The sequence below is a fragment of the Canis lupus genome, chromosome 2, assembly GCF_048164855.1.
Source record: "Canis lupus baileyi chromosome 2, mCanLup2.hap1, whole genome shotgun sequence".
NCBI lineage: Eukaryota > Metazoa > Chordata > Mammalia > Carnivora > Canidae > Canis > Canis lupus.
Genome location: NC_132839.1, coordinates 64,652,977 through 64,680,318, shown reverse-complemented (window position 1 = coordinate 64,680,318; position 27,342 = coordinate 64,652,977). Strand labels below are relative to the sequence as shown.

Below are 27,342 nucleotides of genomic sequence, written 5' to 3'. Positions count from 1 at the left end.
TATTCTTAATTCTGGCCTTTGCTTTCACTAAGAATTCTAATCATTTTAACAAACCAAGAAAAAAGCTTGAAAAAATTATGGCAAATATTTCTAACATTCGTCTTTCTTTCCTTTCCTTCCTGCTTCATTTCAAATTATTCAAAGTTTAGAGAACTTCTGATCACCACTATAAGAAGCCAGTAACAATGCAGGTTCTTGTTATAAGGAAATAAATCTAATGGACATCCACTCTGCCTTGGCAGTGACAAAAACAAATATTGAGACAAATGGAATCACAGTACAAAGGAATGATTTCCCCCTTCAAATATTACATGAAGGAAAAATTTAAGAAACCTTAATGGGCAAATATTTTGATGGGCAGCATCTTAAAACCTACTTTTCCAGATTTCCACTGTCTTCCTAGTTACTGTCTTGCATTTCTTTGTTTTTTGAGTCCTTTCAACAAATAGCCTGTCTCTCTGCAAATACTCAATACAAGAAACAAATATAAAATACCTATTATGGGCATTACATCATCCTAGGTGCTATGGAAGATCCAGAGTTGAGCCTACCTGAGAGTTTATATTGTAGCAGGGGAGCTAATTCATGGAATCTAAAAAAATATAAAAATACACAAATGCTTAACAGAGAAAAAGATGAGGTTTTTTGGAGAAGGTAGCATTTGAGCTGGTTTTGAAATATTGGTAAGATTTAGACTTGCAAAGATGAAGGCATCCCTAGAAAGGGAACTCATGAATAAACATGCCAAAATGATAAAGCACAAAATAGTTCAGAAAATGAAACCCAGAACTTGGGCTTTGCAAACTAAAAGACTCAGTTTCAAATCCTAGCTGATTAAGCCAGTTCAAACATCTTCTTGGAAGGCACAAAGGACCCTTTTCTCTGGGATGTGGAAACTTGATGTTGAGATGTAGACATTACTTGGGTACATTGAGGTACATTATCTCCCACGCTGCCCCATTCTTTCCTTCCTATCTTGTGCTATGTTTATACTTTGTTACTCAGACACATAAAGCCACCTGCCCAAAGGCATCCATGTTTCAGAGCCTGGGTTAAAATTTAAATCTCTATCATTTCAAAGCCTCTGCTCAGCTAAGATCAAGCTGCCCACATCCCCTTGCCTCCCCCACTAGAATCTGTCTCCTCTAGTTTTAACCATCCTGGGAGCCCAGCATACACGCATCCCACCCACACCTTGCTAGGCAACCAGCAGCACTGGGGAAAAAAAAGAGAAGCACAAGCTTGATTCCACCAATTGACCTTTGTTCTTATTACTTCTTGGCACCATTTTCAGCTACAAACAAATAAGTAGCCGCCACATGCATTGCCTGAGTCTAAACTTGTCACATGCGTCAATTTATAATAACATGGAAAATGCCAACTGAACAGATCATTCAACATCCTGGTCCCAGTAAAATAAGAAAAGGAAAAAAAATTAAATATCATGATAACCCACTTTACTATGATACATCAAGATATAGTCAATGTCCAATTGGGAAATATCTTCCCAGGCATGATGGGGAAGAGAACGTGAACACTCCCTTGCCAGGGAGTAAGGAGCTACTCCATAGTGAGAGAAGTCACCTTCTAAGAATATGTGTGAAGCCACAAAGGCAACCTTTCCTAGGCATCATTAACATGGCATCTTAGCTCGGGCTGCTGTAACAAATTACCAGACTGTCTGGCTTAAACAACAAACATTTATTTCTCACAGCTGTTGAGATGGAGAAGTCCAAGATCAGGCTGTTGGCAGATCCAGTGTCTGATGACAGGCCACTCCCTGGTTTGCAGATGGCCAATTTCTCAAGTAGCCTCACACAGCAGAGACAGTGAGACCATGAAGACGCCACTCTCATGATCTAGTACCTTCCAAAGACCTCACCTCTTAATACTTCTCATTGAGAGTTAGGATTTGAACATGTGAATTTGGAGGGGACGCACACATTTAGTCTATAACACGTGGTCTTTACAATCACTCTATAAAGAAGGCTATTTTTATCTTGCTTACTTGTGAGGACTCTCAGCTCAAAGATGTTAAGTAATGTGTCTAAAGTGGTATCACAAATTAGTCACCAAACAAGAAGCAGAAATTCAAACTTGGCTCTGTTGGCTCTAACTCCTAACCTCTTGTCCCTGTATGGACATATGTCCCAGTGCCAAGTCCTTCAGAATGCATCCCACAGTTTCTCCCCATCTGACTTCTCCTTTCCAAACTCTGCTCTTGTTCTACCCTAAACTCTCTAACTCACCAAGATTTGAGTGCTCACAACGTGCTAAGTACCATTCCAAATGACTTACAAGTACAGTGCTACTTAAATTTCACAACAGCCTGATCTGAAGTGGGTAGAGGCAGTCCTCATAATGGCCATTCTGACTGGTTATAAGTTGCATCCATCCTGACTGGTCAGTGCCATGCCAACCAGTGGCTAAATGCTTATAACACTCCTGGAATACACACTATAATTATGCCCACCTATGAGATAGGAAAAGTGAAGCTGAGAGAGGTAAGTTGACACAGCCAAGTTCACATGGTTGGGAAGGGGTATCAGTAAGATTCAAATCCAGGACATTTTGGTGGCAAAGCCTATACCCACACCTCGCTCCACACTTCTCTGAGGCCTCTGCCTATTCCAAAGGGGCGTGGATTCAATAGCTCATCTACCTGTCATTTACCAACCCTGTGACCTCAGATGAACAGGTAAGCTTATATTTCCTTAATCTACAAAATGGGGCTACAACATCACACTCAAATATTTGTCATGAGGTCTACATCTAAACAACTATGGTCGTGAGCATGGCTGGCTTGTGGCAGTCACTGAATTATTATTAATATTGTTGTTCTTATTACTTGTTAATGTTATTTTTAAGAAGACCCCTTCAAAATGAATTAAAGATTCTTTACAACATATTTACATCACTGTTCCTCTAAATTTCTCATCCTGGGCCCCCATCAACAATCACATAAATAGGAAATGTGTTTCCATTCTCCATGCTCCTGATCATGCTAGTCTCAGTCTGCCTTTCCCATTTCTCCATCTATTTAAAAAATTTCTGATAAATGTCCAGCTCAGCATCAATGCCACCTTTCAAAAGAAGCCTTCTCTAATTCCTCCACCAGAATTAATCATCTTAAATCACCAGTGCACATTGCTTTTACCTCTAATGAACAATTTCTTCTGTCTTTTTTTTTCTCATTTACTGTTCATTCATTCATCTCCCTAAGGGTCAGAACCTCTTTCATTCAATGTCTGCATCTCCCATAGTATCTAATTAAATATGTAGAGAGCGGAAAGGAAGAGAAGTGGTGAGCAGAGATGGTCCAGAGATGAGCCCCATGGAGGATAAGATGGGACAGACACTGGGTGGAGCCCAGGGAGGATCTCTGGTTGCCCAGAGTAATTGTGTCACCAACATCTTGGGTGTCATACATCAGAAAAAACCTTCTGGGCTCTAGTCGGACCCTTATTAGGTAGGTGATTTTAATCAAGTCAGTTTATCTCTCTGGGCCTCTGTATCCTTGTTTGTAAAATGGACTAAGTCTCAAGGGGCTCTTCCAGCACTGAATTCCATGCATCCGTGCCTCACCTCCAGATACCCTGCCATTACCCCTAAGCTTGTGATGATCACACTGTGGGGCCACTGCCTGACTCCTCGTGCAACTCTGAGCTCCTGCAAGAGATGTACCATGCAATGGATCTTGTTAGCTACTGTTTCCCTTGCACTCAGTGCTGGACCCAGCATTATTTTGCTGAATGAATGAATGAATGAATGACCTAAAAGACTGAAGATTTCCAACAACCCCAGAGCAGAATTGTGTAGCAATGACTTTATGGCTTCTGGTGACAGAGTTGGGTGTGAACAGGCTGCCCCATGTGTCCCAGTTTGCTGGAACAGTCCAGTGTTTGCCTATTGTCCCAGTGAAATGATTATAGCATCCCCTTTCTCCTTACAAGAGTCCCCATTGGATGGTAAATGCAATGGTCACCCAGGAATGAGGGAACCCAGTGCTCTCTGTACTGACCATGCACCAGATGCCTTAATCAATCATTCTCCATGTATGTTCTTTGTTATTCTATCTCAGAATGCTTAATATGGATGTAATTTAAAAAATTGAGGCTTAGTAAGTCAATATAAATGGCTAAAAACTTCAACACCGCTAATAAATAGAAGCTGGATTCACATCCTAGACTGTCTGGATCCAAAGTCTTGCACTTTCTACACCACCATATGGTTGAATCATGGGGAAGAGCAGAAAATGGGAAAGGTCATGGTTCTCTAGACTCAGGATGAGGTTTCTCCCACTCTTGCCTCTTTTGTTACATTCCCTCTATTCTTTTCTTTAATATTTTTATTTATTTATTCATGAGAGACACCAAGAGGGAGGCAGAGACCTAGGCAGAGGGGGAAGCTGGCTTCCTGCGGAGAGCCTGATGCGGGACTCAATCCCAGGACCCCAGGATCACACCCTGAGCCAAAGGCAGACGCTCAACTCTTGAGCCACCCAGGCACCCCATTCCCTCTATTCTTAATTTTTTTTGCTGGATCCTGTCCACTCCCAAATCCCAGGATGGCTGCAGGTTTCAATTTTGGTGGAGTGGGCACATCTCTTACCTTTCCATCACTCTTTTCCTGCTGCCTCCTGAGACTAAAGCTGTAAAAGAGAACTGTGCTCTGTAACTCAGAGAGAAGAAACCACAAAGTTTTTGAGCACAGCACATGGCAAGAGTCGATCTTCACAGTGCAAGGGAGGAGGTGTGTAAAGCAAGCAGACTTGCTTGCTGCCTGTCTGGGTTTGAGTCCTGATCAGCCACTTCTGTCTTTTTTTTTTTTTTTTCTACTTCTGCCTTTTTGATGTTGGGCTAAATAGGTAGTCCCTTGCAGCCTTGATTTCTTCATCTGTAACGACCCATTGCTGGTGGTTGTCAGGAGAAGACCTCTTCTTACCAGCCACTGGTAGAGAGGGACCATATAGTTAGAGCTCAGAGTCTTAGGGTATTCCCTTTCTATAGATTCCCCAGGCAAATAAGTCCTCTGTGCTCTCCCTAGCCTCCAATGCATCCCCTGGCTGGAACCCAAGGAATCTTGAATCTCTCTCCCTCCAATGTCTCTACCACCTCTCCCAGCCATCCTCTCACTCAGAGTTCATGGCAACGGCCTTCTGCTTTGCCCTTCTCCCTTTCCCTCCACCAATTTATTCTCCACTCTGATTCCAGATGGATTTCTTTTAAAGTGCAAATCTATTCATATCACTTGCCTACTTAAAATTCTCCAGTCGTTTCCTCTTGCCCTCAGAAGCAGTTCAAACTCCTTGGAGAGAATTACACAGCCGGGGTGCCCTCACCCCATCATTTCCTGCTCTCTAGCCAGAGTGAATGTCTCTTGGTTCCATTAAGGGGCCACACTCGCTCTTGCCTCGGGGTTCTCATGATGCTTTTCTCTGTTCCTGGAATGTTCTTCTCTCCCCTGCCCATCCTCCACCCCACTCACTCACTCACTCACTCCTCATCTGATTAACTCTTTCAGACCATTTAAATCTTAGCCTGAAACTCATTTGGAAGATGAACCTTTCCTCACCTGACATGCCAACCAAGGTCACCCAGTTACAGGTGTCAAAGCAACCTCGTAAAATTCAGGCCACTTGGAAGAACTCATTCAGGGGCTCTTTTCACCTCCACACTGGACCCCCATGGGAGAGGGAATCGCATCTGACTGGCATCCTGCTGCATCCCTGCACAACGGGGAATCAGAAGCAAGGTAGAAATCCCATTTATTCATCTACTCACTCACTCATTCACTCACTCATTCATCAGTTCTTTCCATTGTGGTAGAGTGGGCATTTCTCTCCTCTTTCTATCACCTTCTCTCTGCTACTATCTGTAAGAAAGGACTGTGCTTTGTAATGCAGAGAGAATAAAGGCTCACAGATTCTTTAAGAGTATCAGTCAGCAGGAATACGCTTTCTCACAGTACAAGAGGTTAAATGTCCTTGAGGCCCTCAAGCCAGACCTTGGTGAGGACCTCTTTTTCTTTCCCCTTCTCTAATGGCAGCATATGAAACCCTTGCTCTGCCCCATGCCCTTTCCCAGCAGTGGGACCATGTGAAGCAGGGAATGACACAAATATAAGGCAAGATACTGGGAGAAAGCAGAAGCTTTAAGAAAGGAGCATTGGATGAAGATGGCCAAAGGCTCATGTAAAGAAAGAGGGGGAAAGGAAGAAGTTCTGGGTAGGTCCTAAGAGATCCCAGCTAAATCCTCCAGCTAGAAGTGGACTAGAGAAGCCACCAGAACCTCTACCACCTTGTGGATTCTGGATGGTTTGGTACCTATGTATTGTTTAGGCCTGCAATGAAAGACTGATTAAATGTTTGCTAAAATTCCCTATATATGCTTGTAAATGGCTGATCAGGTTGTATGTAGTCTTCCTTTGGCAAACAGTAATGGTTATCCATGAGAATCCACATATCCCTTCTTCCATAGGAATGGAATTAAAGATGGGGAAATGTAGGTTATGCTTACATTTCCCAGGCTCCCTTACAGCTTAGTTACACATGCTAAGTGTACAACTATTGGATATGAATGGCTTGTGGAACTTCTGCAACACTGTCAAGCCACTGGCCCTGAAGAGCTTCTATTTCCTTTCCTATGATCAGTATCACAGAGCGATCACACAATGAGGACAAAGCCTTAAGAAATGCACAGCAATAACATGAAAAAGGGAACCTGGGTCCATGAATGGCTCCATGAAGCAGAGCAGCCCACCAGCCTCAGTTGCTCACCTCAGGGATGTTTCATTAGAGTACAATAAACTAATCTTCCTTAAATCATAGTATTTAGGGTATCTTTGTTACAGCAGGTTAGCCATTATCCTAATTAACAGAGTTTGGGTTTGTTGGTTTGGCTTTTTTTCCCCATGTTAATATGTACAGTTGGGTTTTCAATGATTGGATATATGAAACAACAAGGAACTTCCTTTGTGTGTTTTCTCTTAATACCATATAGCAATTCTAATACCCTCTTTGGACTCATTTAACCAGGCAAAGCCACGCATGTTGAATATTACACACATTGAATTTAAATGAGTTTTGTGACTTGTATGAAAATATATGCAATCATTCTATCTATATATATATTTGTTATAGCACAGTTGATACGCAAATGGCATTCAAGGTGTAGCCCAAAATCTTCCTCCTCCAAGAAGTCTTCCCTGAACTCTCCCTATAGCATTAAGCAGTCTGTCTGTCTTTGCTCAGCCCTCCCATGCCATCAGTCTCCATAACTGTCACCCACTCGCCTGGAGTGGCATCTGTATACAACTTCTCTTCTCTGCCAGTTTGTAAACTGTTACATCTTTACTTTGTCTCTTTACTTATTGACTTATTGAGGACTTATTATGTGCCAGGGACTGTGCTAGGTGCTAAGGTCAAAACAATAGATGACACACGTGCCTATCCTCAGAGTCTGGTGGAGAGAGAGAAAGATATGGGTAAGAAATGACAATATAGAGGAAAGTGCTACCACAGTGACATGAACATAGTTTGAAGACAGAGAAGACAAGGAACAACTAACCACGGGGAAGATTTGGAAGTCTTCATGGAAAAGAGGATTATTTGAATAGTTTGTAGTATCTCATCCAAACATCTACCACATTTTTTTTTGTATATCAACCAGTAATAATCACAAAATAACACCAACACATTACTTTTATATATATTATTCCATTTGATTTTAGTATATGTGCTGCCGAAGCGAGCACTTATTATTCCATTTGATCCACACAACGAGCTCAGGAAGATATGGGTGTTAACATTGTTCTATTTTTATAGATGGGAAAAATTGAGCTTTCTAAAGTTTGGCCCTCTCAGGTCACTAAGTGAGTAAATGGATCCAAGTGAAAGTCTTTGAATTCAAAAGCATATGAATTTTCCACTCTTAGCTTAGCTTCTTGGGGATTGGCCATTCATGCCAATGGTTTATCTGGCTTTGATTTGTCATCTCTCTGAAATGCTGCCTTCTACCTCTACCCCTAACCTCCATACAGTACAGTTTCAGAAGAGAGATGCCTTATATCCCCCCAATGACTGACCTAAGTTCCCACAACATCAGAGCACTAGAGCCTACTTATCTGAGAGAGAGAATCAGACAATGTATTTTAAAAACTAATGACTCCACCATTAAACTGTTAGGGATTTAAATTTCCTGCTATAATTCTCCCAAAGTGTATCCTATTAGAACAATGAAGATATGACTAGAAGTAGTGTTAAATAGGCAAGAACCAAAAATACATATGAATCAAAAATGGATGGATCCAAAGGAAGCCAAATACATTCCAAGGGCAGCATATTTACCTACTTTCAAAAAGCAAATAAAAGTTAGCTACAATTTAGAACAAATAAGCAATGGTATAATCCTTAACCTTGTTAACAGGGCGAGGGTAGGGGGAGGCAAGCTCAAACTAAGATGACATAGGATATTTCACTAGTTTAAAAAAAATGGATGAAGTATGTTACAAATTTGAGATTAACCATTTAATTACAAATGCATTCAAAAATAAAATTTTGTGCATAAAAATAAATATTTCTCAGAGTTTACCAAGATGTTAAGAGTAGATATAGTTAGGTATAGTTAGGTCATTTTTCTCTATTCCCTGAAGCTTCAATGTGCACACACCAAGAGGGAGAGGTTGGGGGAGATCAAGAAAGAGAAGGAGGTATTTAAGTATCCTAAGCAACATTAAGGAGGAAAAGATAGAACAAAAAACATACAAGCTATTTATTTTTTTTTTTAATTTTTATTTATTTGTGATAGTCACAGAGAGAGAGAGAGAATGAGGCAGAGACACAGGCAGAGGGAGAAGCAGGCTCCATGCACCGGGAGCCCGACGTGGGATTCGATCCCGGGTCTCCAGGATCGCACCCTGGGCCAAAGGCAGGCGCCAAACCGCTGCGCCACCCAGGGATCCCATACAAGCTATTTAAAGACCAGAGAATATCATTGGAAAACAAGTCCTTAATCTTTGTGCTGAGATTAAGGCTGTCTGGTGAATCTTATGGAGCCCTTCTCAGAATAATGTTCTTTAATATATATAAAAAAATGCATAAACTTATAAAAGAAGCACCTTATATTGAAATATAGTTAACAAAATATTTAAAAACATAAATTTGAGATTAAGTAACATATGTGCTTCTTTATTGATGCCTGAAATAAATGGTGGGCCTAATAAGAACTAATAGTAAATAAGTATAATGAATAATAAGTATAAATGATATTTCAGGATATCTGCCACAATTACAACAGAATATCAAAGTATTTCTAAAGACAATGTCACAAGTGTTGCTTGATAGTAATCTGGTATGTTATTCCCACTCATCACTGAAAGACATCCTAAAAATCAGTTAGCAATAAATGAAAATAATGGTGCAGTCCTTTTCCATCCATGCTCATGAACTAAGATTAGAACCTCTGTTTCAGAAACACTATAGAAAGACCATATTTCAGGATAATGCCATTTTATCTAGAGAGGAGAACTAACATAGTTAAGTGCCTACTATGTAGCATAGTCTACAACATAAAACATCATGTTCACTATAAACCACTTTTCCCTTTACCCTCCCCAGAGGACATTGAAAGTGATGATAGGATAAGGTTGGGAAAAGAGGCTCCTCTGTTAAATTGGGGCAATATTTAATAACATTAAATAACAGCCCAAACAGTCATCCTCTGTCAAGGTTAAATTCTACTAAGTAACTCACTTCTAAATTGCTGTGGTCCACCACCATGAGAGCCCAAAAGTTCTGAACAAGAATTCCAAGCTTATGATCTTTCTTCTAACTCTAAATGTTTATGTTTTAAAAGGCAATACATGGAACAGATGCCTAGCACACAAACAGAGGGTGGAGACAAGGGCAGCTGCTCCCTCCAAACCCACAGTGGGAAGGGCAACAAGGCTGCTGTATAGAACGGGGAGGGAGGGAGGAAGGTGGTGCCCTTAGATCTGAGAAGTGGGTGAGGAACATCTGACCTCTCACTGTTATATTCTCCAGGAGATGCTCTAGGTAGAAAAGAAAGATCCCAAATTCAGCAGATGTTACTGAGCATTGACCTTCTGCCCAGCAACGATCCACCAGAGAGTACAGGATCTCATCTCTATCCCCAGGGATATCCCCTGCACTGCAGAAAGTCATACGTACAACCGGCTTTTACAATGGACTTGGGCTGAGGCTCTGTGGCTAGATTCTGGTTTCTGTTATTTGGGCCTCTTCCTTAGGTCATATTAAGATATTTAAATAAGAGACCATCTTGTGAAATGTCTTCAGTCTAAAAGCAAATGTTTAAATTGTTAGATCAGAGTAAACCGAAGGCCCAAGAAACTAAATCAAATATGCAAATTCAATTTAAATATAGCAAAGAAAGCAACTGGTTCTGGAGGGTCATGTGGACAAATGGAGTCCAGTTGTCTATCTAATTGCTTTACTTATTTACTTATTTACTTATTTACAGGGCCATCTTGATGTATGACAGGCCTTACTGAAGAATCTGTGTATCTGTAGGTGAACTTAGCACAGGAAATGGCATATAGTAGGGAGCTCAACAAATATTTGCTGAATCCAAATTGATTTTCCTAAGAGCCAGACTCCTCTCCTTCTTCCCCAGCTGTAATATATCTTGCGGGTTTTTTAAGCTCCCTGTGCAGGCAGGCTTAGCCTGAGGCTACAGAGAGAACAAGGTCAAGGTTAATTAGGAACAGCCAAAATTCCCAAAATGACAGGATTCAGGACTTCTAAGGACAAGTCCTCAGAGTTCATGTACTCCAAAGTTCCTATTCCAATAAAGAGGGAACAGGAGCCTCCCAGGACACCCAAGGAGTTGTCCACTGGCTTGGAGTGGGGGTGGAGGATTTAATCAGTGAAGACATCCAGGGTTTTTTTTTTGGATATTTGAGTTTCATTTTAAAGTGTGGCATATTTACCTGAATTTTCACATAAGAGCAAATTGGGAAACAACCCTGCAACTGCAGTTTCTTTGAATACAAGGTGAGTTCTTTCTCTTAGCTCCGCAAGCCCTTCTCCCACTGGTTTGGCAGCAAAAGAGCACACAGACAGTGACAGTAATAATCACTTGGGCAATTGGCAGTAAGTTTCCCCCTAAAATGGCTGGGACACCAGCTGCAGAGACTAGAGATGCAGATCCTATCCAGCCAAGATTCCTAGTGGATCAATAGCACTGTTAGTAGGAATCCCCTGAAGGAAGCTGCCCACTGCAATACTGGAATTTCATGTCTCACATGATCCCATGCACTTCTAAAGAAGTTAGATCCAGAGGGCAAAAGGCCAGGGAAAAAGAGGGGCCAGCCCCGTCTGGGCAGGAAGGAGAGTGAGACCAAAGAGCAAGCTCTGTCTGTGGGAGTGACTAGCAGCAGCCAGGCCGTGCACAGACTCTCAGGGATTAACCTACAGAGAAGTCAGACCCTGCCACCAACAGGACCTCTGCAGACATTAGCTCTGACCCTACAATAACAATAGCTCCCACATACAGCAGTCACCCCTTATGTGAAGAGGATGCATTCCAGGATCCCTAGGGATGCCTGAAATTATGGATAGTATCAAACCCTATGTATAAACTATGATTTTTCCTTCACATACTGATTTATGTTAATGTTTAATTTATAATAAGGAACAATAAGAGATTAACAATAACTAATAATAAAATAGAATAATTATAACAACATATTGTAATAAAATTTATATGAATGCAGTCTCTTTCAAAATACCATATTGCATCTAACCCTTTTTGTCTTCTCATGATGATGTGAGATGACAAAATGCCCACATGATGAGATGAAGTGAAGTGAATGACGTAGGCATGTGATGTGGCATTAGGCAAGTTCCCAGGCCATGCTCCAGGCCCAGTAAGTGGGAATCTGGGCAGGGGTGCAGCAGTCTGTGTTGTAACCCGTGTGGGTTAGATGCTGCCCTAGTTGGTGGAGATGCCCCTTAGGCTACTGCTACTGGGGCCCCAGAGAGTGCTGAAGGGACCCAAAAGTGGCACTCGTAGTCCTTGTTACAGGAGGATGTGAGAAGCATGAAGAGGCCAGAGGAGCAAGTCATGCTGACACAGAAAGCGAGGACACAGGAAGCACAAGAAAACTCATAGCCTCCTGGGTGCCTACACTAGTTGGAATGAAGTGCTGCTAGCTGAGAGAGAAAACACAGGAGGTAGGGGAGGAGGAAAAGCAGGCTTGTGTGAGGGACCTCCCCATTCCTTCTTCTCCCCCCTGCCCCCACTGCCCCAGCTCCCCAGGCCTTTTTGCAGTGTCATCCTTGGACAGTTCTACATGACCATGGGGAGCATAGAGACAGGACCAAGTGTCCGGGTCTCTAGTCATCCCAGGAAGGCTGCACTTAGAGGACCCTCAGGAGATAAGTGGGTCCTAGAGACAAACATTTGGGAATCACCAGGAGTGCAGTGATTACAAGACCCAAGCTCTGGAGCCACCTACTTGGACTCACGATTTCCGTGTGCTGCGTTTACTAGCCATGTGACCACGGCCCAACTTCTCAGCTTCCATTGCCTCACCTGTAAAATGGGGATGGCAAGAACAGAATGCATGTTTTAGGATTGCTCTGAGGACAAAAGGAGTGAGAAAATGCAAAGCTTTTAGAACAGTTCCTGCATGGTAGTATTAGCATCAATTATTAGCTGCTATTAACATTTTTATTATCCCTGAACGTGGAGAAATTTGAAAGGATCAATCCGGTCCTCTGAGATGGAAGGACTAATGGGCTCCTTTACTCTTTCTACTTTAGCAGCGTTAACTCCAGTCCTGCCCTCTGGGGCCCTATGCTGCCCTCCTTCTTCCAGCCTACACCTCTTCCTTCCCCGGCCCCCATCACCCACCCCATGGTTGTCCTCTCAGGTGGAATCAGTTGCAACCACATTGGATGTCAGGACATTTTTGGTGGGTGGCTGGGCTTGAAGACCAATCTCGCGGAGGAGAAAAAGATCTTGAATCCACATACGTGTTGATCACTTACTGGGCACAAGAGCCTGGGAGGCAGAGTCCCTGGGCTCTAGGAGCCCCCTGGCTGGGGTGAAAGGCCGTGGTGTACAGACACCATATCAGCACCAAGTGATGAGAGCCAGGAGCAGGGTACAGGGAGCCCCAAGAGACTCAAAGGAGAAAGCGTTATCTCTGACTAGAACCCTCCCCCTCAACCCACTTAACAATTTGTGTTCTCACTCTGGAATTATCAAAGCATAAGAAATCTGCTATTGGAAAAGGAAATGCCGAGATAGCACAGTCTCCTTTTTCTGAAACGTCCCATCTTTTCTAATCTCAGTTTCCTAAGCGGGGCCCGCTGGCAGGAGGACAAAAAGCACAATCCCAACACTGACAGGCAGTTCTCCTAGAGCATGACGGGAAACAGAAAATAGCCCACAAACAAAGCAACATGGGGCAGAACCAGAGCCGATGCCTCCGGCGGCTTGGACTGATTGCACTCCTGGTTTCAACCGTGATCAGTTGGATAGATGGATGGACGAAAATAGAATCCCAGAATGGGTTCTGGGAGCTAAATAGAAAGAAGAAGGCCCAGAGGCACAGACAGAAGTCCCCCAGAGATACAGAGGTTGTGGGGGAGAGGAGGAGAAACAGTGAGAGGAAGAGAAAAAAGACCCCAAATGGGAAAACTGCCAAGGAGGAAGGGCCTAGGAGAGTGACGAATGATGGAGAGAGCTCATAACCTCCTTTTCAGCTGGTCTGAGGGAGCAGAGAAATTGGATCACGAAAACTGGTAGGAGAAGCTAGGAGAAGGGCCGGGAGAAGACAGTGTGTCTGATGACCCAGCCTGAGGCTTGGAATTAGATGATGATTCTTCCCAACACAGCGCCGAGGTGAGTGACCCTCTGATTAGGAAAGACTGTGTTCTATCATCCCTGCAGGGCAAAGGCTCTATATTTTTTCTTTTTTCCAACCCAGAAAAAAAAAGGATCCTCTCCCCACACAGGTCCCATTCGCAGAGACCTGTCTGGGCAGACCAGAGTCTTCAGTAGCATCTCATACCAGCACAGCCCCTTTGCAGAGGAGGAATATTGAAACACCTTATTGGTGAAACAAATACCAAAGCCCAAAAGAACTGCCAGCCAGAAAAATGGAGGGAAATCGCTTCCTTCTACACCCAACCTACATGCAAAGTCTTTTCCAAATTGGGAGTTCTTTTGACATTGGGTTTTTTTGGTCTTTTTGTTTGTTTGTTTCTGTTTAGAGTTTAATGTATAAGTTGGTTGTTTCATTTTAGGGGAAACATATGCTCCTATTTTAATATAGAGTAGCTAGTGATTATGTCCTCAGACCATCAGAAGGGACTCCCTTCCTCATTCTATTCATCTTAAAGGATAAAGTTTATTTTTTTTATTTAAAAAGTAACAAATACACACTGTAGGAAAAAAAAGAAAAGAAAAAAGGAACTAACCCAAATCCCACAACTCACAGAAAATTACTTATATCTTATTATAATTCTTCCCGGTTCTTTTGTCCCTATATATGTACTCTTCCATTTTTAAATGTCTTTTCTGAAAAATTACTCATAGTACAGCTACTTGGAATTCTTTTTAAAAGGATGTAGTGGATCTTTGCTATTCTTGGCTGCCCAACATCTGTGTTGCCTTCCTCTGATAATTGTGTCCATATCATCTTTTGGGTATTACTTTTCCATTGACTATACCTGGTGGGAATGTCACTTGGAGTGTCCTGCAATCCCCTAACCATGGGGAGGGAATCTGACCCAAGTTAGGCCAATTAGATGCTGTCTTGTTGAAATTTGAACTTTGAATAAAGTGACCCCTGAAATGCAAATGGTTGAAATGCAGTATCCCAGTGCAATTTCCAAATACCACTATTTTGTTATTCTTGCCACTTCTACACCCCAACTCCCTCCAGAAATGCTTTCATTCCTGATCCTGCTTCTCCAAACCTCTAGTCAATTCCATATATCCCCTCATGTCCTTGAAGTAAATTTTCTTTTTGCTTCAGGCAAGAAGAGTTCATTTCTATTGTCTGTAACCAAAGAGTCCTCTATGAAAATGGGCCCAAAAGGAGCATAGGGACCAAGATACCACAAGAAAAAAATCTGCCAACTGTTTTGCTATCACTTAACAAGCATTGTCATCCTCCCAGATTACCACATTGCTGTTACCCGAGTTCCTTTGATTTAGTAGTCACAGAGCCAATCACTTCTGCCAGGATGCTGATGTAGTAGACTGGGTTGCCCTAAAGACCTTGATTTTTCACACCTACATGTAAACATGCTCCTGGCAATGTGACATTTTAGCACTTTGTCTAAGGAGGTAGACTTTGCTTCCCTATGCTTGAATCTAGGCTGGCCTTGAGACTTACTTTGGCCAATGAAATGCTGCAGAAATGAAGATGAGCCCATTCTGGGCCCCAAGGCCTTGGGTGCTTCTACTCACTCTCTTAAATTCCAGCCTGCTTTACAAGAATAAGGCTGGATTTGTCTGCTCGACTGGAAAGCTACATGAACCAGACAAGACATATCCTGATGCCATGCTAAACCAAACAATGCCTAACTAAGCTTCCTGTGACTACAGACGCAAGAAGTGAGTCCAACCAAGATCAGCTAAGCCCCTCCCAGAGCCATAGAAATGCAGGTGGCCTGTAGACTTGTGAGCAAAATAAAATGCAAGATAACTGTGTTTAAAAAAAGAGAAAGAAAAGAAAATAGTGAGAGTTGTTATATTATCTGAACAAAATAATAAGGGAATATGTCATGAAAAATATCATTTAGTTACTTGTGGGACAAAATACCATCAGTTGAAACTCTCCCAGAAATGCCATAAAAAAAAAAAAAGGATTGTCCTTTAACTAACATCTCAATTGATTTAACAACGTTGATAAGAACACAAGTCCAAAGAGCCTGATTTAAATCCTCATTCTGGGGATACCTGGGTGGCTCAGTTGGTTAAACATCTGACTCTTGGTTTTGGCTCAGGTCATGATCTCAGGGTCTTGAGATCAAGCCCCATGTTAGGCTTTCATTCAGCACGGAGTCTGCTTCAGATTCTCTCCCTCTCCCTCTCCCCTCTGCCTCTGCCCTTCCCCTGCTCTCTCTCTCTCTCTTCCTAAAGTAAATAAATATATACAAATCTTTGTAAAAAATGAAGTAAAATAAATCTTCATTCTGTCACATACTAACCATGTGACACTGAGCAAGTGTGTTTTTTCTACTATAAAGAGATGAAAGTAATAGGACCAACCTTGAAGGTTAGATGACATGTAAAGGGTTTAAACAGAAATCAGTCAGTATAACGTTAGCCATTATAAATATTATTCTTCTGTGGCAGTTTGCTGTTCAGAGTCAGGAAGCTTGAAAAAAAATCACAGTTCTTTTATTTCTTTTACTCACTTTGATTATCTTTGCATTCTAGTGGGAATAGTAGATTTCACTTAATGTATTACTGATATACTTGGGCTTGATTCTACATATTATTTCTTTTCTATTTTTTTGAGTTCTGGTTACTTTTCTGGATATATTAAATACTCAATTTCCTTCTTTATTAAATATATTTTACATATACAATTTATAACATATTCTTTAAGTATATATAATTTGCATACATAATTTATAATATATATCTTATGCATATAATTTATACTATACCTAGCACCATTCTTTCAGCGGTTACTCTAAAGACTACCACACACATCCTTAACTAATTAAAGTCTAGTTAAATGAACATTTCACCATTGGACAATACCAGGACGTAGACCCCCCCTTTTTTTTTAAAGATTATATTTATTTATTCATGAGAGATACAGAGAGAGAGAGAGAGAGAGAGAGAGGCAGAGACACAGGCAGAGGGAGAAGCAGAGGGAGAAGCAGGCTCCATGCAGGAACCTCGATGTGGGACTTGATCCCAGGACTCCAGGATCATGCCCTGGGCTGAAGGCAGGTGTTAAACCGCTGAGCCACCCAGGGATTCCCAACGTAGACCCCTTGACTTTGGTTTCTGTCCCTTGCCCTTCCTCCCCACCTTACATTCAGTTGCTGGTGTATATTTGAGACTCTTGGTAGTATTATCCTCCTCCAGAAGATTCATGTTGGCTTCTGTCAGGAACCTAGGCTAAAAATCCAACCAGAGATTTCAGAGATTCAGCTGGCCTTCAGTCTTTATGAAGGATGGTTTTTTCCAGTTCTTCTCCACTCCTAGTAAGGGTTTCTTACTGGGACTTCCCAACCTCAGCATTATTGACATTTTAGACCAGATCATTCTTTGTTGTGGGAGCTGACCATGCAGTCTACTCACTAGAAGCTAGTAGTATTCTCACAGTTGTGACAACCAGCAATGTTTCCAGACATCTGGTGTCCCCTGAAGAAGAAAAGTTACCCCCATTGAGAACCATTTCCTAGAACGTAGCCCTTTAGGATCTCCACCAAAAGCCCCCAGTCCCTGAGACTGCCAAAGCCCACTCACTTCTCTGCCGCTTTGTTGTTCCTTCAGGATGAGGGAGAAAGCTGTTCTCAACAGGGAGCTCACCTCTCCTGGCCCTCCTATCACAGAGCTTGGACCCACAGGTTCTCCCTCCCTATGAACTTCTCCAGGACCTTCTTATAGGTATTTGTTTGCTTTTCTAGTTCTCAGTCCAAACATCAATCTGAAATGACCTAGTTCATCATTGTAGAACTGAAGAATTACAATTGCTTGGAAGCAAAATCTTAAATAACTTCAGTTGAATATAGGTACATAGAACTGAATGTTTTCTGCAAAGTTCTTTAATACAGGATACAAAGAGGGAACACAATACAAATGATAATAGACCTGTTCTTACAGGAGTTTGAGGCTGGATAATTCTTTGCTGCAGAGCACAGTTCTGTGCATTATGGGATGGTCAGCAGCACCCCTGGCCTCTGGTACAAATAATAGAAGTATCTGTCCTTAGAAGAGTTTAGTTTCTGTTTGGAATAACAGTACATGCACATTTCAGAAGCTAACATAAAAAGACCGCAGTTCAGCTACAGAGTACATTCACATCTTCTACCCCCAAAAAGCATGTAGAAGAAAACTGGGGGAGGATATGTTTATTACAAATTCAATTCAATTCCCTACATTTTACCAGCCATATGACCTTAGCCAAGTAGAAGTTCAGGGCCTTCTACAAAATGAGGCTGTGGGATTAGATGATCCATCACTGCAGTCACGTCCAGCCCTGACAGAGGAGAAGTCTATTAGATATCAGGTTTGCGACCATTCAGAACATCAAAAACAGCCAAAGGGATGTAGCGTGTTTATGATAAATCAGTCATATCTGATCGATCTATTCCTATTTCAAATGTGGTTCCTAATTGAGAAAGTATAGAAAACTCATCAGACCTGGACTTTCTGGTTTCCAGATACATAGGAAAAGATATATCAAAATGTCCTTCTGGAGAAGTGTGGCCTGGTGAAGACACAGAGTGGATAGTTTGTAACTAGGAGACCCAAGGATTCCAATTGGCACATGGCTGTAGGTCTCCAAAGGTGGCTTCTGATACTGCAACCCCAAGAAACAGCAGCCTCTTCAGGTCTGTCGCTGCTCTGTATCAATGATTTGGATGACAATCAAGAAAGCATTTCATCAAGCGTATGGATGTTTGAAAGATGGAATTCACAGACAAGGTAAAGTCAAAATCAGGTTCTTCTTACTCCTTCAATGGCCACCTTCCTCCTACAGATGAAGCAGCCCTGCAGATTTCTTCTTCCTTCCTTCCTGTCTGCTTCTGAGTCAGTTCACCCCAATGCCTGTGTCATTATTGCCCATACCACCTGAACCCTCTGACTTACAGAATTCCAGTCTGCATTTACTCCTCAGAGTGCCCCTAACACAAGACAATTGTGTGGAGCAGATTTTTACTGACATTTTGGGGAGTAGCAGAAGATATTTGGAGCATAGAGCAGAAAACAACTTCAAATTAGAAGTCAGATACCAAACCCTAGAAATATACAGTTTGTGGCTCCTCCCTGTGTGTCAGCAGCCGGCAGCATCTCTTGGTTTCCTCCACTGGCCCTACTTGAGGTTCCTGGGCCCCTGACAACTTCTTGTCTTGTCTGCAATTTGATACTAAAAAATCTGTCGTGTTTTACCACATAAGTGTATTCCAGTGTCTACTGATCTCATCCTTACCCATCCAATGGCAACTCCTAGGGTGGGTGGGAGATGGTAGGAGGGGGCTTGCTTTCTTCAACTGAAAGGCCTACCAAAGCATTTTCCTTTCTACCCAAGAGATAAATTTTGCCTTTAACATATGGTAGAATTTAAAAGTTCTCTGACACCAGGATTCTATGATCCTGGGGTTTTGCTTGATTTTTCTTCAAATGGCTAAATGCTTAGGGAACAATGCGCACTCACCACCCCCACAGTCAAGGATGGGAGGGTTAAGGTTCATAGGTTGTGTGGATCAAAGTTTCCTAGAATATAATGACGACTGTCACGCATTTGCAAATCTCCTTTCTTTGTGCATTTGTACAAACCCGAATGTGTGCTCATCCCCATTCAATAAACAGAAGCTTAAAATCCAGTAGAAGCATGAAGCAGTGACAGAGGATGAAAGAGAGTAAAAATGATTTGGAGGAAAAAAAAAATACAAGCACTGATCTACAGCCCAAGGAAATGAAATGTCCACGCCAGAAAAAAGAGTGGACTAAATGAGATTCAGGATCGGAGTCCCAAAATACCACCCTCTCTTTTCCCTCCCTGTTTGGTGCTGGTGGGGAGCAGCGCGCTGCCAGCAGATATTTGCATGCTCTAAGTGTTCCGCTGGGGAAGTGGGAGATATCAAGACAGATGGCTCTAGTAAGTGTGGGCGAGTCTGACGTCAAGTTTATGAGCCAAATGGCGTTTTCCGAGTTCCCCTCTCCAAATCCCATCCATAACCGACCCACTAACTCAAGCCATGCCCCGCCTTTGAAGCCTCCCCTGTGCCCCCCATCAGAGTCAGTTTTCTTTCCTCTAATAGTAATAAATGACTCTTGGAGGTTAAGCATGAGCTGCCAGAGGAGACACTGGGACTTCAACAAATGTAACTCTGTGAAGGCCACTAGGGGGTCTTCTCTCTGTAGCCCACCAGCCCGGCATTCCTCCACTTACTCAGTGAACACGTATCAATACCTACTATGTTCCAGGCACTGTGTTTTGTACTAGAGAAACCAGCATCATTCCAGAGAAGAAAGATAATAAATGCATAAATAACATTGAAGAGTCTGGCTCCTGGTTTAAAAAGTATGTGTGATTTTTCAGGACCAGCCACAGGCAACTCCAAAGGCCCTACCTGGCAGGCCTCACGGCGGACAGCTGCCCTCCTCACACCTGCCTGGGGACAGCCAGTGCAGTGCAGCCTCTGAAGGAGATGTAGTCAAGGACTCTGGCCCCTCTGGTCACACTCCATGTATTTGCTTTCCTAGCCAAGCACTTTCATTCCTAGGTCTCTTTATCCAAGATCCTCAGGTACCTCTGCCAAACCAACCTCATGGGAAAGGAAAGGGAAAACCTTGAAGACAATTTTTTTCACTCTGGGTACCCAGTAGTTTACCACTCCCTCCCCCCCTCCCCTCCCCCTTTCCTCTCCCTGTCCCTACAGTCCCTCCTCCTCCCTCCACCAGCATCCATAAAATTGCAGGAACCTTTTGTTAAGGGCTCCCTTTAGGACCAGACAACCCCCATGCCAATGGTAACCCACATGACCTCCACCAGGATGCCATTCCATGGGGGGGAAATGGGATATAGGGAGGCAGCATTTGCTCTGGCTTAGCCTCTTGTGGACCCCATCACCATCTCTAAGGCTTCCCTTTTGCTTAAACTTTGGTTCTTTATCCTTTAATTAGCTACTCCTATACCTGGTAGCTCAGCACTCTCTCCTTAGGCTGAGCTCCTGATAAAAATAAATAATTACATAAACGTAATAAAATATCAGGTGGAATTTGGGATGTTTTCTCAAAGCCTCAAACTGAGAATAAGTGATAAAGAAAACCCACTCAACTCCCCCAGAAAATTCTAATGAAGGTATAAAGGTATAGACTTATCATTCAGGATTGTCTAAGAGGCAGCTAAAACCAGTCTTTGGTCCTATGACCCATAGTCCACCTGTTTCTCCCAAATTACACAGATGAGGGAAACCTAGAGGTTAAGGAGTAAAGCTGCAGGTAGGTGGTAAGAAGGCTCTCCGGTCCCCAGTGCTGCCATGGCACGAGAGTAGAACATGATGACAGTAGGGGAGCTCTCATGAATCCTGGTGCACAAAGATCAGAGAAAAAGTGCAAAAGGAGAAGCCGGCTGCCTTGGGAGTGACCTGGCCCTCTGGAGTGTCACAGGACAAGGTGCCTAATGCTTCTGGTGGGCAAAGTGGGCTGAACAGTCTTAAAAGGACTTCCCAGTGGAGTGCCACCACCCTAGCAGATAGAGGCGGTGTGAGGTAAAGCTCTGAGAAGGAACGGAAGGAACAGTGATTCCCAGGAGGGAAGCCAGAGGGTACCCCCACCCTGGGGTGAGAATGACAGAAAGGAGACCACCAGTGGGGGCTTGTGTCAAGGAAGAAACAGCAATTGCTTATCTACATTGACAGTGGACACTTGACCATCAAAGAACTGCAAACCACACCAGCTACCTAAAAAGACTTTATTGTGCCTCTTATTCCACTCTCAGTCTGGCTGAAATGCCAGTGGAAGTCCAGCAGGCAGTAGATAGAAGAAGGTGGAAAATAGATCAGACCACAAACCTCTATTTCCTCTGGTCCCTGGGCAATGGGATACTGGTCAACAGAACCTTATGTCAAGCTTGAACCTAAAAGCATGGAAAATACCTTAAACTGACGAGGAACTGAAGTTTTCACATTACATTGGACCGGACTAACTCATCTAAAAACAAGATGATCTTAATACTCAAATTTTACCACAAAAGCCACAGGATTTGCTTGTAATATCATCCTTGGCAAATCCTTCCCAAGCAGGTTTGAAGCTGTGGTAGGTGAAAAATAAAGTTATTTCCTCATCTTATCTTACCAAATATAGCTTGTTCCAATGCCAGTTAGAGAAGCAAAAAAAGAAGCTGAGAGAGAGAGATAAACAGGGATGAAATCTGCTTTAGAAATTGCCACCTGTGAAGGCTGAGAAGGCAACGGGTGGCAAGAGGAGACATCTCAGTGAAAATGGGGAGAGAGCATCCCAGGCCAAGGGAAGGTCAGGTGCAAAAGGGAGAAGAGAGGAAGCAGTGAAACAGAGCAGGAGCAGGGCAGAGCCTAGAGCTGACGTTGGAGTCACACCATGCAAGGTGACATGGTCCACCATAGAGTTTGGTTCAACTTCCAAGGCATGGTCCAATGTACATGTTAAGACGACTTTTGCTGCTGTTTGAAGATCGAGAGAAGTGAAAGTGCAGGCCCATTAGAAAGACATAACACACTTCTTAGAAAAGGCCCAATAAATTCTTAGTGGTTGATTTTCTCAAGTTTACAGACTCTGGAAAATCAGAAAAGACTGGTGGCCACGGATACTTCATGTGTGACCAAAGCAATCCATTGGAATTTAACAACAAAAACAATAGAACAGAGAAGACAACATTCTCATGAAGAACTGGCCTGCGTGCTGAGGGCTATGTAACATGTTCCATCCACATATTTCCTCACTTACCGACCAGGAAGCTCAGAGCTAAATTTCATGTTCCAGTAATAATAATTCTCTCACCTCTTCTCCCTTTCTATATATACAGTTTCTCATCTCTTCTTTGAGATGATTTCAGCGTGAGAAGGCACCTTTTGGTTCTTCTTGAGCCACCTCAGATTCGACTTAAGGATTTTTTATACAACCTGTCACAAAGAAAAGAATGAGATTTTTTCTTTTAACAGTTTAGAAAACAGGCCAAAAAAAATATAACGTCAATTATTAAAAAGTGTTTTGATTCTTTTTCTCACCGACAGTTACACTGAGCAATCCACCTCCGGCCTGACCCTTTAGTACAGCCAACCCATACAGACCTACTGCCAGGCCATGAAGATAAGCAGCAACCAGCTCCCAGTGTTTGAGGCCATTTCTCTGGAAGCCCCATCTGCTCTCCCACATTCCCACCTAACTGAAATAGCGACTCTGCATCTAGTACTTATTCTGTGCCAGGCACCATGCTAAGCACTTTACACCTATCATAATAACCCATCATCCAGCAATCTCTTTAAGATAAGAATTATTATTATATATCCCTATTTTATAGCTGAAGAAACTGAAGCATGGAGATATTCAGTAACAAATCTAAGGTCAATCAGATGTCAGTGGTGTCATCAATGTTTCCACTCTAAATCTATCTGCCTTTGTGCTAAACTTTTAGGTTTTAGACCTTCACCTTGACTCCCTCTACACCCCCACCCCCTGCCCACCAGATGGGATGTCTGCCTATGTCCTCTCTAGCCCATGGGCCTTGTCTGTCTGCCTCAAGCACTAGCTTGACCCTTTGCCTCATGACCCACCATTATCTCCCATGGGAGATCTCAGGCCTGGCTCAGGCCCTAAATGACCACTGTTTCCAAGTAGGAGTTAATGGGATCAAAACAGACAGCAATGTGCTTATAATAGTTTATGGGAACAGGTTGTGTGCAGTACCTCTCTATTATGCATTTAATGACATCACGTTGCTAGTTTGAAATAGCCATAATGGGAGTATTTACACCACAGAAATTGGCAAACACCACAAATCAGGGCTTTGCTGAAGGGAAAGCCACATTTACCAGTACACCACTTGGGACAGACAATAGGGATAATAACAAAACCATCTCTTAGTCTTTTTTTCATAGCTCTTGATATACAAATCATTCTTAATTCCAGGACCCCATCAAAAGAAGTTCAGCTGAAATTATACATGTAGGAGCCAGTTCTCCTTGCCCAGAATGCAAATATCCTTCCTCAACCTGTGCTGATTTCCTTGCTACATTAAGAGAAACAGGCTAGGAAACCTTTTCATGCTTTTCTACATTCTGTTGAGCTTGCAGTCTTGCTTAAAAGAGGGAGCCAATCTCAGGTGCCGAACCTCAAATTGCTTATTGGAACAGCTGCTGCTTTCAGCTGAGTAAGCAGGACATTCAAGGGTGGTGTTTTCTGGCTATGATGCTTCAGCCAGTTAAAAATTAGTGTTAGAGATAGAAAATAAGAAACAAAAGAACCATCCAGTGGTTTGATAGGACTTAAAGCCAGAAGCCTCGTTCTACTTTTAAACACAGTGTAGGGTGAAGGAAAGGATGTGAACACTAACATAAGAAACACCTGCATCTGTGCCTTGGCTCCTCCACCTACTACATGTCCCGATGAGACAAATCAGTAGAAGAGAAAGAAAAGGTGTAATGACTATAAGGGAGCAATCTCAGGTCTGAAGAAGAAAAGACTCCACTAAGACAAGAAACTAAGTGATGATTTTAGTACAACACTCACTCACTTGCATATTCAATATTCACTGGGCACCTACTATGTGCCCTGAGATACACTAGATATAGTTGTGACCAACAGAGACACAGCTCCTGCCCTCATGGAGCTTACAATCAAGTGGTGAATAGAAACACTGAACGTGTAGAACAAAATGGGGTGATGTGTCTTTGTTATGATAAAGAAAGTAAATGAGCCATGGGGACATAACAGGAAGGAATTGTGACTGACCTTGGCCAGGCACCAGAATATAAAGTCCTGCTTATAGGGTGAAAAAGCAAACTAGAGAGAACCCAGAACAGAGAGGTTGACAGCATGCCTAGAACTCATCACTCTTGCAAGGGTCTTGTGAGTGAATTGGAATGAGCTAGGTACTATAGGTTTGGAAGTCAGAGACCCAGGTTCAAATCTGATTCGATTACTGACAAGCAAGTTACTTAAAGTCTGTGAGCTCAGTACCTTCATCATGTATAGGGACAGTAATGCTTACCTTCTAGGCTTACTATTTGAATTAAATTAGCGCGGGGAATAGAACTCAGCATGGTGCATGGCCTATGGCAGGTGCTCAAGAAATGATAGCTATATATAAAGATTAATCAATGAGAATTGTATTTTAAAAAATAAGGATCTCTTAAACTGCACACACAGGCCACTTGGTGAGTAAGTGCCAAAATATCTATCAGCAAAAGGATTTAATGAGGCTTAGCAGTCCTGTCCTGTGCAGTAACTTGAGAGTTTGCACAGCAAGAGGCTTCAAAAGTGCTTGCATTAAACACACCCAGAGTAGTCAGCATCTGTTTTCAGTAGCAGCAGGAACATGTACTATCCTTTGCAACCTACCTTGTCTTGTTTTACCCAAAATGTAGTTTCTACCTGCAGTGACTCTATTCCCAAATTTTCCCAGGTGAGTTTCCATTTCACTTTTTCCAATAAATAGCAATCAGACAAATGGGATTTCATTTGTGTACCTTTGCAAATCTTTCTCTTAAGCAAATTCATGAATCGGAAAAAAAATTCTTTGTCTAATAATATGTGCCAACTTGATATTAGGGGAAAATATGGTCATTATAGAGACTTTTATAAATCTGAAAATTTGAGTTGCAACAGATCAAATTGATTGCTACCAATTGCTTCCTTGACATACACTACCTTGTTTTTCATTTCTCTTGTGATGTATGTACATTTTTAAAGTCTGTAATACTTTTATTTGCTGTATATGTAGTGGGGATGACAGGCTGCAATGTGTTGTCTCCTTTGAACCTTTGCTCACCTTTAACATAAATTATCAAAGAAGGCAACAAAATGCAAGTTGACTGGTCTCCCCATTTTAATTTAGTAAGACAGGTCATAATGGCTTTGTTCTTTGGCCAGACATGCCAGGAGGCTGTTTTCACATATTAATGTGACATAACTTGGAGGGTCATAATAACTATGACAAGATAAAGGGAATTGGTTAAAACTTAATTAAAACCACATGGATAACAAGTAGAACACTGTATGTTTAGTGACATGAATTCTTTGTTCCTTGATTGGCAAAAAAAAAAAAAAAGAAGATGCTTTGCAGCAAACACAAGGGCTCCCAGTCAATAAAGAGCATTTCACTCTGGTCTGAAATGATCAGATCAAAATCAGAATCAAGAGGAAATGAAATTGGTGATTCTGATACCTGTCATCACCCTTCCAGCCACCCAGGACAGAGTAAGAGGACAGGAGTTGAGTTCCTATCAATTCGGAGATTGGAAGCACTAAGTCAGTGGTTATGACATTTAATCGTGCTTATTAAAAAGCTGATTCTTGGGATCTAATCCCAGGCATTCTGATTTGATGAGTGTGGCGTGGCAAGCCTGAAATGTTCATTTTTAGCTAGCACATTTTAATGTGCTAATAAAAACATATTTGGTTACAAAAGACAACGTGGGGAGATACTTAGAGAGTGTGTAAGTACATGACCTTCATTAAACTTTGACCCCGTGGTTTACCTCCATGTGGATGAGCCTTGACTGAAATAGTGATCACTATCATGGTTGCAAAATGATGATTTTCTATTTTTTTATCGGTTGGCATATATTGCTTCTTTCTTCTATATCTATGAGTTGGGATATATTATTTCTTCCTTGTCCTTTCTACATTTATTTATTGGGATTTTACTGTAAGGAAGAATTTTCCCATTGATTATTGATACTGACTTTACTCAATAGGTAACCAATTCATTACAATCATTGGCTTTTAATATTTCATCCCATATTTGACTGGAGGTAGCCCTCCAAGCTGGCTCCTGAAACCTTTTAAGCATGTCCTTACTTTCTAGGCAACAATGTGTTTCAGGCTTGTCGGGATCTTCCCGGTCCAGCCCTAGAATCAGACACTTCTCTAAGGAGCCTTCATTCTTCTAGGTGAGGGACGGTAGCTGAAAATAAACTGCTGCATTAAGAGGGACACAGCATCATTGCTGTGGCATTCCTGCCAAAAATGCGTATCCTAAATCAAATCACAAGGAAACATCAGACAAACTAAAATTGGTGTGAATTCCACCAAACAAGGCCACATGAAGAATTTTCAGTAGAATTAAGACCTTAGATTTAATAACAAATAATATTGTACTAAGTTTCCTAATTTTGAGAGAGACAATGATAAAATAAATGTTGTAATGCTGTGTATGGTGAAGGATATATAGAAATTTCTGTACTATTCTGGCAACTTTTCTGTTTAATTTATTTCTAAATATAAGGTCTAAAAAAATGTCCATGTGGCATTAGGACAAGTTTCCTAAGGTGTGCTACTGTCCAGGTATATGAATGATGATTTACTCATGCAAACTAAGTCAACTATATACTTTTTTAAATATGTTTTTTAAATATATGTAATAAGCATATCCACAGATATTAGTACTTAGTTG

At 42.0% G+C, this 27,342-nt stretch overlaps 1 long non-coding RNA gene across 3 annotated transcripts; it reads left to right on the top strand.

Annotated features, from left to right (window-relative positions):
* Positions 1 to 2,428: 2,428 nt before the first annotated feature.
* Positions 2,429 to 19,096, top strand: LOC140610381 (uncharacterized). 3 transcript variants are annotated; one of them, XR_012012054.1, is made up of 3 exons: positions 2,429 to 2,504; positions 17,517 to 17,630; positions 18,407 to 19,096. It is a non-coding gene; the product is annotated as an uncharacterized lncRNA (long non-coding RNA). The 3 variants fall into 3 exon arrangements; XR_012012052.1 differs by having other exon boundaries at positions 2,439 to 2,698; XR_012012053.1 differs by lacking the exon at positions 2,429 to 2,504 and adding an exon at positions 13,480 to 13,892.
* Positions 19,097 to 27,342: the final 8,246 nt, after the last annotated feature.